An 8918-nucleotide genomic window follows, 5' to 3' on the forward strand; every position below is an offset into this window, starting at 1 on the left:
AGAAGCTGTTCTTGAGTCGGTCGGTACGTGACCTCAGACTTTTGTATCTTTTTCCCGACGGAAGAAGGTGGAAGAGAGAATGTCCGGGGTGCGTGGGGTCCTTAATTATGCCGGCTGCTTTTCCCGAGGCAGCGGGAAGTGTAGACAGAGTCAATGGATGGGAGGCTGGTTTGAGTGATGGATTGGACTACATTCACAACCTTTTGTAGTTCCTTGCGGTCTTGGGCAGAGCAGGAGCCCAGACCAAGCTGTGATACAACCAGAAAGAATGCTTTCTTTGGTGCATCTGTAAAAGTTGGTGAGAGTTGTAGCTGACATGCCAAATTTCCTTAGTCTTCTGAGAAAGTAGAGGCGTTGATGGGGCTTTCTTAACTATAGTGTCGGCGTGGGGGGACCAGGACAGGTTGTTGGTGATCTGGACACCTAAAACCTGAAGCTCTCGACCCTTTCTACTTCGTCCCCATTGATGTAGACAGGGCATGTTCTCCTTTACACTTCCTGAAGTCGATGACAATCTCCTTCGTTTTGTTGACATTGAGGGAGAGATTATTGTTGCCGCACCAGTTCACCAGATTCTCTGTCTTGTCATTGTTTGAGATCCGACCCACTACAGTGGTGTTGTCAGCAAACTTGAAAATGGAATTGGAGGAGAATTTGGCCGCACAGTCACAGGTGTATAAGGAGTATAGTAGGGGGCTGAGAACACAGCCTTGTGGGGCACCGGTGTTGAGGATGATCGTGGAGGAGGTGTTGTTGCCTATCCTTACTGATTGTGGTCTGTGAGTTAGGAAGTTCAGGATCCAGTCGCAGAGGGAGGAGCCGAGGCCCAGGCCACGGAGTTTGGAGATGAGTTTTGAGGGAATAATAGTGTTGAAGGCTGAGCTGTCGTCAATAAATAGGAATCTGACACAGGTGTCCTTGTTATCTAGGTGTTCCAGGGGTGAGTGCAGGGCCAGGGAGATGGCGTCTGCTGTGGACCTGTTGTGGCGATAGGTAAACTGTAGTGGATCCAGGCAGTCCGGGAGGCTGGAATTGATTCGTGCTGTGACTAACCTTTTGAAGCACTTCATAATGATGGGTGTCAGAGCCACCGGCCGATAGTCATTAAGGCTGCTTGGCTTTTCTTAGGTACCGGGATGATGGTCATCTTCTTGAAGCAGATAGGGACCTCAGATTGTTGTATAGAGAGGTTGAAGATGTCTATGAATACCCCCGCCAGCTGATCCACGCAGGATCTGAGTGCTCGTCCGGGTACCCCATCCGGGCCACTTGCTTTCCGTGGGTTGACCTTGGAGAAAGCTGCTCTGACATCTGCAATGGTGACCCCAGATACAGGTTCATCCAGGGTGGAGGGCGTGCTCTCACTGACCTCCTGCTCAAAACGGGTGTAGAATGCATTGAGCTCATCAGGGAGGGGTGCGTTGGAGCCGGCGATTTTACATGCTTTCATCTTGTAGCCTGTTATGTCTTGCAGACCTTGCCATAGTCGGCGGGGGTCGGTGTGGCTCGCCTGGGACTGGAGCTTGGTCCGATACTGTTGTTTGGCATCATTGAAGGATCTCCTTAGATCGTATCCGGCTTTTCTGCAGGAGTCGGTACAGATCCATTGGGTTCAGGGCAGGATTGTTGCTGACACAAAAAGTCTTTCCATCACCTCTCCCGAACCTCAAAGGGGCTGTGCTTCCAACACTGACGATGGGAAGAGCGGACCAGCGGGGGCTGGACAATGGGATTAGAATGGATAGGTGTTTCAGAGCCAGCACATGAATGATGGGCTGAACGGCCTCCTGTGCTGGAACACTGCGACTGATCAATGACACCCCAAGGCGGACCGGTGAGTGAGTGTGAACCCTCACCCAGGGTCAGCACTGGGGAAACAAGGTTCAAATCAAACAAAATACATCTCAAATTAAAGATTTATTAAAGTGGCATCCAGATAGGGCAGGTCAGAGTGTCCCTGTGAGGGGTGTGGGGTATATCAGTGTTACAGTGAGGGGTGTGGGGTATATCAGTGTTACAGTGAGGGGTGTGGGGTATATCAGTGTGTTACAGTGAGGGGTGTGGGGTATATCAGAGTGTTACAGTGAGGGGTGTGGGGTATATCAGAGTGTTACAGTGAGGGGTGTGGGGTATATCAGAGTGTTACAGTGAGGGGTGTGGGGTATATCAGTGTTACAGTGAGGGGTGTGGGGTATATCAGAGTGTTACAGTGAGGGGTGTGGGGTATATCAGTGTTACAGTGAGGGGTGTGGGGTATATCAGAGTGTTACAGTGAGGGGTGTGGGATATATCAGAGTGTTACAGTGAGGGGTGTGGGGTATATCAGAGTGTTACAGTGAGGGGTGTGGGGTATATCAGAGTGTTACAGTGAGGGGTGTGGGGTATATCAGTGTTACAGTGAGGGGTGTGGGGTATATCAGAGTGTTACAGTGAGGGGTGTGGGGTATATCAGAGTGTTACAGTGAGGGGTGTGGGGTATATCAGAGTGTTACAGTGAGGGGTGTGGGGTATATCAGTGTTACAGTGAGGGGTGTGGGGTATATCAGAGTGTTACAGTGAGGGGTGTGGGTTATATCAGAGTGTTACAGTGAGGGGTGTGGGGTATATCAGAGTGTTACAGTGAGGGGTGTGGGGTATATCAGTGTTACAGTGAGGGGTGTGGGGTATATCAGAGTGTTACAGTGAGGGGTGTGGGGTATATCAGAGTGTTACAGTGAGGGGTGTGGGGTATATCAGAGTGTTACAGTGAGGGGTGTGGGGTATATCAGAGTGTTACAGTGAGGGGTGTGGGGTATATCAGAGTGTTACAGTGAGGGGTGTGGGGTATATCAGAGTGTTTCAGTGTGGGGTGTGGGGTATATCAGAGTGTTACAGTGAGGGGTGTGGGGTATATCAGAGTGTTACAGTGAGGGGTGTGGGGTATATCAGTGTGTTACAGTGAGGGGGTGTGGGGTATATCAGAGTGTTACAGTGAGGGGTGTGGGGTATATCAGAGTGTTACAGTGAGGGGTGTGGGGTATATCAGTGTTACAGTGAGGGGTGTGGGGTATATCAGAGTGTTACAGTGAGGGGTGTGGCTTATATCAGTGTTACAGTGAGGGGTGTGAGGTTTTGGAGTCTTACAGTGAGGGCTGTGGGGTATATCAGAGTGTTACAGTGAGGAGTGTGGGGTATATCAGAATGTTCCAGTGAGGGGTGTGGGGTATATCAGTGTTACAGTGTGGGGTATATCAGAGTGTTACAGTGAGGGGTGTGGGGTATATCAGTGTTACAGTGAGGGGTGTGGGGTATATCAGTGTTACAGTGAGGGGTGTGGGGTATATCAGAGTGTTACAGTGAGGGGTGTGGGGTATATCAGTGTTACAGTGTGGGGTGTGTGGTATATCAGAGTGTTACAGTGAGGGGTGTGGGGTATATCAGAGTGTTACAGTGAGGGGAGTGGGGTATATCAGAGTGTTACAGTGAGGGGTGGTGTATATCAGAGTGCTACAGTGAGGGGTGTGGGGTATATCAGAGTGTTACAGTGAGGGGTGTGGTGTATATCAGAGTGTTACAGTGAGGGCTGTGGGGTATATCAGAGTGTTACAGTGAGGAGTGTGGGGTATATCAGAATGTTCCAGTGAGGGGTGTGGGGTATATCAGTGTTACAGTGTGGGGTATATCAGAGTGTTACAGTGAGGGGTGTGGGGTATATCAGTGTTACAGTGAGGGGTGTGGGGTATATCAGTGTTACAGTGAGGGGTGTGGGGTATATCAGAGTGTTACAGTGAGGGGTGTGGGGTATATCAGTGTTACAGTGTGGGGTGTGTGGTATATCAGAGTGTTACAGTGAGGGGTGTGGGGTATATCAGAGTGTTACAGTGAGGGGAGTGGGGTATATCAGAGTGTTACAGTGAGGGGTGGTGTATATCAGAGTGCTACAGTGAGGGGTGTGGGGTATATCAGAGTGTTACAGTGAGGGGTGTGGGGTATATCAGTGTTACAGTGAGGGGTGTGGGGTATATCAGAGTGTTACAGTGAGGGGAGTGGGGTATATCAGAGTGTTACAGTGAGGGGTGTGGTGTATATCAGAGTGTTACAGTGAGGGGAGTGGGGTATATCAGAGTGTTACAGTGAGGGGTGTGGTGTATATCAGAGTGTTACAGTGAGGGGAGTGGGGTATATCAGAGTGTTACAGTGAGGGGAGTGGGGTATATCAGAGTGTTACAGTGAGGGGTGTGGTGTATATCAGAGTGTTACAGTGAGGGGAGTGGGGTATATCAGAGTGTTACAGTGAGGGGTGTGGTGTATATCAGAGTGTTACAGTGAGGGGTGTGGGGTATATCAGAGTGTTACAGTGAGGGGTGTGGGGTATATCAGAGTGTTACAGTGAGGGGAGTGGGGTATATCAGAGTGTTACAGTGAGGGGTGGTGTATATCAGAGTGCTACAGTGAGGGGTGTGGGGTATATCAGAGTGTTACAGTGAGGGGTGTGGTGTATATCAGAGTGTTACAGTGAGGGGAGTGGGGTATATCAGAGTGTTACAGTGAGGGGTGTGGTGTATATCAGAGTGTTACAGTGAGGGGTGTGGGGTATATCAGTGTTACAGTGAGGGGTGTGGGGTATATCAGTGTTACAGTGAGGGGTGTGGGGTATATCAGAGTGTTACAGTGAGGGGTGTGGGGTATATCAGAGTGTTACAGTGAGGGGTGTGGGGTATATCAGTGTTACAGTGAGGGGTGTGGGGTATATCAGTGTTACAGTGAGGGGTGTGGGGTATATCAGTGTTACAGCGAGGGGTGTGGGGTATATCAGAGTGTTACAGTGAGGGGTGTGGGGTATATCAGTGTTACAGTGAGGGGTGTGGGGTATATCAGTGTTACAGTGAGGGGTGTGGGGTATATCAGTGTTACAGTGAGGGGTGTGGGGTATATCAGTGTTACAGTGAGGGGTGTGGGGTATATCAGAGTGTTACAGTGAGGGGTGTGGGGTATATCAGAGTGTTACAGTGAGGGGTGTGGGGTATATCAGTGTTACAGTGAGGGGTGTGGGGTATATCAGTGTTACAGCGAGGGGTGTGGGGTATATCAGTGTTACAGCGAGGGGTGTGGGGTATATCAGAGTGTTACAGTGAGGGGTGTGGGGTATATCAGTTTTACAGTGAGGGGTGTGGGGTATATCAGTTTTACAGTGAGGGGTGTGGGGTATATCAGTGTGTTCCAGTGAGGGGTGTGGGGTATATCAGAGTATAACAGTGAGGGGTGTGGGGGAGATCAGTGTTACAGTGAGGGGAGTGGGGGAGATCAGTGTTACAGTGAGGGGTGTGGGGTATATCAGAGTGTTACAGTGAGGGGTGTGGGGTATATCAGTGTTACAGTGAGCGGTGTGGGGTATATCAGAGTGTTACAGTGAGGGGTGTGGGGTATATCAGAGTGTTACAGTGAGGGGTGTGGGGGAGATCAGTGTTACAGTGAGGGGAGTGGGGGAGATCAGTGTTACAGTGAGGGGTGTGGGGTATATCAGAGTGTTACAGTGAGGGGTGTGGGGTATATCAGTGTTACAGTGAGCGGTGTGGGGTATATCAGAGTGTTACAGTGAGGGGTGTGGGGTATATCAGAGTGTTACAGTGAGGGGTGTGGGGGAGATCAGTGTTACAGTGAGGGGAGTGGGGGAGATCAGTGTTACAGTGAGGGGAGTGGGGTATATCAGAGTGTTACAGTGAGGGGCCTGGGGTATATCAGTGTTACAGTGACGGGTGTGGGGTATATCAGAGTGTTACAGTGAGGGGTGTGGGGTATATCAGAGTGTTACAGTGAGGGGTGTGGGGTATATCAGAGTGTTACAGTGAGGGGTGTGGGGTATATCAGAGTGTTACAGTGAGGGGTGTGGGGTATATCAGAGTGTTATAGTGAGGGGTGTGGGGTGTATCAGAGTGTTACAGTGAGGGGTGTGGGGTATATCAGAGTGTTACAGTGAGGGGTGTGGGGTGTATCAGAGTGTTACAGTGAGGGGTGTGGGGGAGATCAGTGTTACTGTGAGGGGAGTGGGGTGTATCAGACTGTTACAGTGAGGAGTGTGGGGGAGATCAGTGTTACTGTGAGGGGTGTGGGGTGTATCAGAGTGTTACAGTGAGGGGTGTGGGGGAGATCAGTGTTTCAGTGAGGGGTGTGGGGTGTATCAGAGTGTTACAGTGAGGGGTGTGGGGTATATCAGAGTGTTACTGTGAGGGGTGTGGGGGAGATCAGTGTTTCAGTGAGGGGTGTGGGGTATATCAGTGTGTTACAGTGAGGGGTGTGGGGTATATCAGAGTGTTACAGTGAGGGGTGTGGGGGAGATCAGTGTTACTGTGAGGGGTGTGGGGTGTATCAGAGTGTTACAGTGAGGGGTGTGGGGGAGATCAGTGTTTCAGTGAGGGGTGTGGGGTATATCAGAGTGTTACTGTGAGGGGTGTGGGGTATATCAGAGTGTTACTGTGAGGGGTGTGGGGTGTATCAGAGTGTTACAGTGAGGGGTGTGGGGGAGATCAGTGTTACTGTGTGGGGTGTATCAGAGTGTTACAGTGAGGGGTGTGGGGGAGATCAGTGTTACTGTGAGGGGTGTGGGGTGTATCAGAGTGTTACAGTGAGGGGTGTGGGGGAGATCAGTGTTACAGTGAGGGGTGTGGGGGAGATCAGTGTTACTGTGAGGGGTGTGGGGGAGATCAGTGTTACAGTGAGGGGTGTGGGGGAGATCAGTGTTACTGTGAGGGGTGTGGGGTGTATCAGAGTGTTACAGTGAGGGGTGTGGGGTGTATCAGAGTGTTACAGTGAGGGGTGTGGGGGAGATCAGTGTTACTGTGAGGGGTGTGGGGTGTATCAGAGTGTTACAGTGAGGGGTGTGGGGGAGATCAGTGTTACTGTGAGGGGTGTGGGGTGTATCAGAGTGTTACAGTGAGGGGTGTGGGGGAGATCAGTGTTACTGTGAGGGGTGTGGGGTGTATCAGAGTGTTACAGTGAGGGGTGTGGGGGAGATCAGTGTTACTGTGAGGGGTGTGGGGGAGATCAGTGTTACAGTGAGGGGTGTGGGGGAGATCAGTGTTACTGTGAGGGGTGTGGGGTATATCAGAGTGTTACTGTGAGGGGTGTGGGGGAGATCAGTGTTACAGTGAGGGGTGTGGGATATATCAGTGTTACTGTGAGGGGTGTGGGGTGTATCAGAGTGTTACAGTGAGGGGTGTGGGGGAGATCAGTGTTACTGTGAGCGGTGTGGGGTGTATCAGAGTGTTACAGTGAGGGGTGTGGGATATATCAGAGTGTTACAGTGAGGGGTGTGGGATATATCAGAGTGTTACACTGAGGGGTGTGGGGTATATCAGAGTTACAGTGAGGGGTGTGGGGTGTATCAGAGTGTTACAGTGAGGGGTGTGGGATATATCAGAGTGTTACAGTGAGGGGTGTGGGGTATATCAGAGTGTTACACTGAGGGGTGTGGGGTATATCAGTGTTACAGTGAGGGGTGTGGGTTATATCAGAGTGTTACAGTGAGGGGTGTGGGGTATATCAGAGTGTTACAGTGAGGGGTGTGGGGTATATCAGTGTTACAGTGAGGGGTGTGGGGTATATCAGAGTGTTACAGTGAGGGGTGTGGGGTATATCAGAGTGTTACAGTGAGGGGTGTGGGGTATATCAGAGTGTTACAGTGAGGGGTGTGGGGTATATCAGAGTGTTACAGTGAGGGGTGTGGGGTGTATCAGAGTGTTACAGTGAGGGGTGTGGGGTATATCAGAGTGTTTCAGTGTGGGGTGTGGGGTATATCAGAGTGTTACAGTGAGGGGTGTGGGGTATATCAGAGTGTTACAGTGAGGGGTGTGGGGTATATCAGTGTGTTACAGTGAGGGGGTGTGGGGTATATCAGAGTGTTCCAGTGAGGGGTGTGGGGTATATCAGAGTGTTACAGTGAGGGGTGTGGGGTATATCAGTGTTACAGTGAGGGGTGTGGGGTATATCAGAGTGTTACAGTGAGGGGTGTGGCTTATATCAGTGTTACAGTGAGGGGTGTGAGGTTTTGGAGTGTTACAGTGAGGGCTGTGGGGTATATCAGAGTGTTACAGTGAGGAGTGTGGGGTATATCAGAATGTTCCAGTGAGGGGTGTGGGGTATATCAGTGTTACAGTGTGGGGTATATCAGAGTGTTACAGTGAGGGGTGTGGGGTATATCAGTGTTACAGTGAGGGGTGTGGGGTATATCAGTGTTACAGTGAGGGGTGTGGGGTATATCAGAGTGTTACAGTGAGGGGTGTGGGGTATATCAGTGTTACAGTGTGGGGTGTGTGGTATATCAGAGTGTTACAGTGAGGGGTGTGGGGTATATCAGAGTGTTACAGTGAGGGGAGTGGGGTATATCAGAGTGTTACAGTGAGGGGTGGTGTATATCAGAGTGCTACAGTGAGGGGTGTGGGGTATATCAGAGTGTTACAGTGAGGGGTGTGGTGTATATCAGAGTGTTACAGTGAGGGCTGTGGGGTATATCAGAGTGTTACAGTGAGGAGTGTGGGGTATATCAGAATGTTCCAGTGAGGGGTGTGGGGTATATCAGTGTTACAGTGTGGGGTATATCAGAGTGTTACAGTGAGGGGTGTGGGGTATATCAGTGTTACAGTGAGGGGTGTGGGGTATATCAGTGTTACAGTGAGGGGTGTGGGGTATATCAGAGTGTTACAGTGAGGGGTGTGGGGTATATCAGTGTTACAGTGTGGGGTGTGTGGTATATCAGAGTGTTACAGTGAGGGGTGTGGGGTATATCAGAGTGTTACAGTGAGGGGAGTGGGGTATATCAGAGTGTTACAGTGAGGGGTGGTGTATATCAGAGTGCTACAGTGAGGGGTGTGGGGTATATCAGAGTGTTACAGTGAGGGGTGTGGGGTATATCAGTGTTACAGTGAGGGGTGTGGGGTATATCA

The sequence above is a fragment of the Mustelus asterias genome, unplaced genomic scaffold (genome assembly GCF_964213995.1).
Source record: "Mustelus asterias unplaced genomic scaffold, sMusAst1.hap1.1 HAP1_SCAFFOLD_3093, whole genome shotgun sequence".
In the NCBI taxonomy this organism is placed as follows: Eukaryota; Metazoa; Chordata; class Chondrichthyes; order Carcharhiniformes; family Triakidae; genus Mustelus; species Mustelus asterias.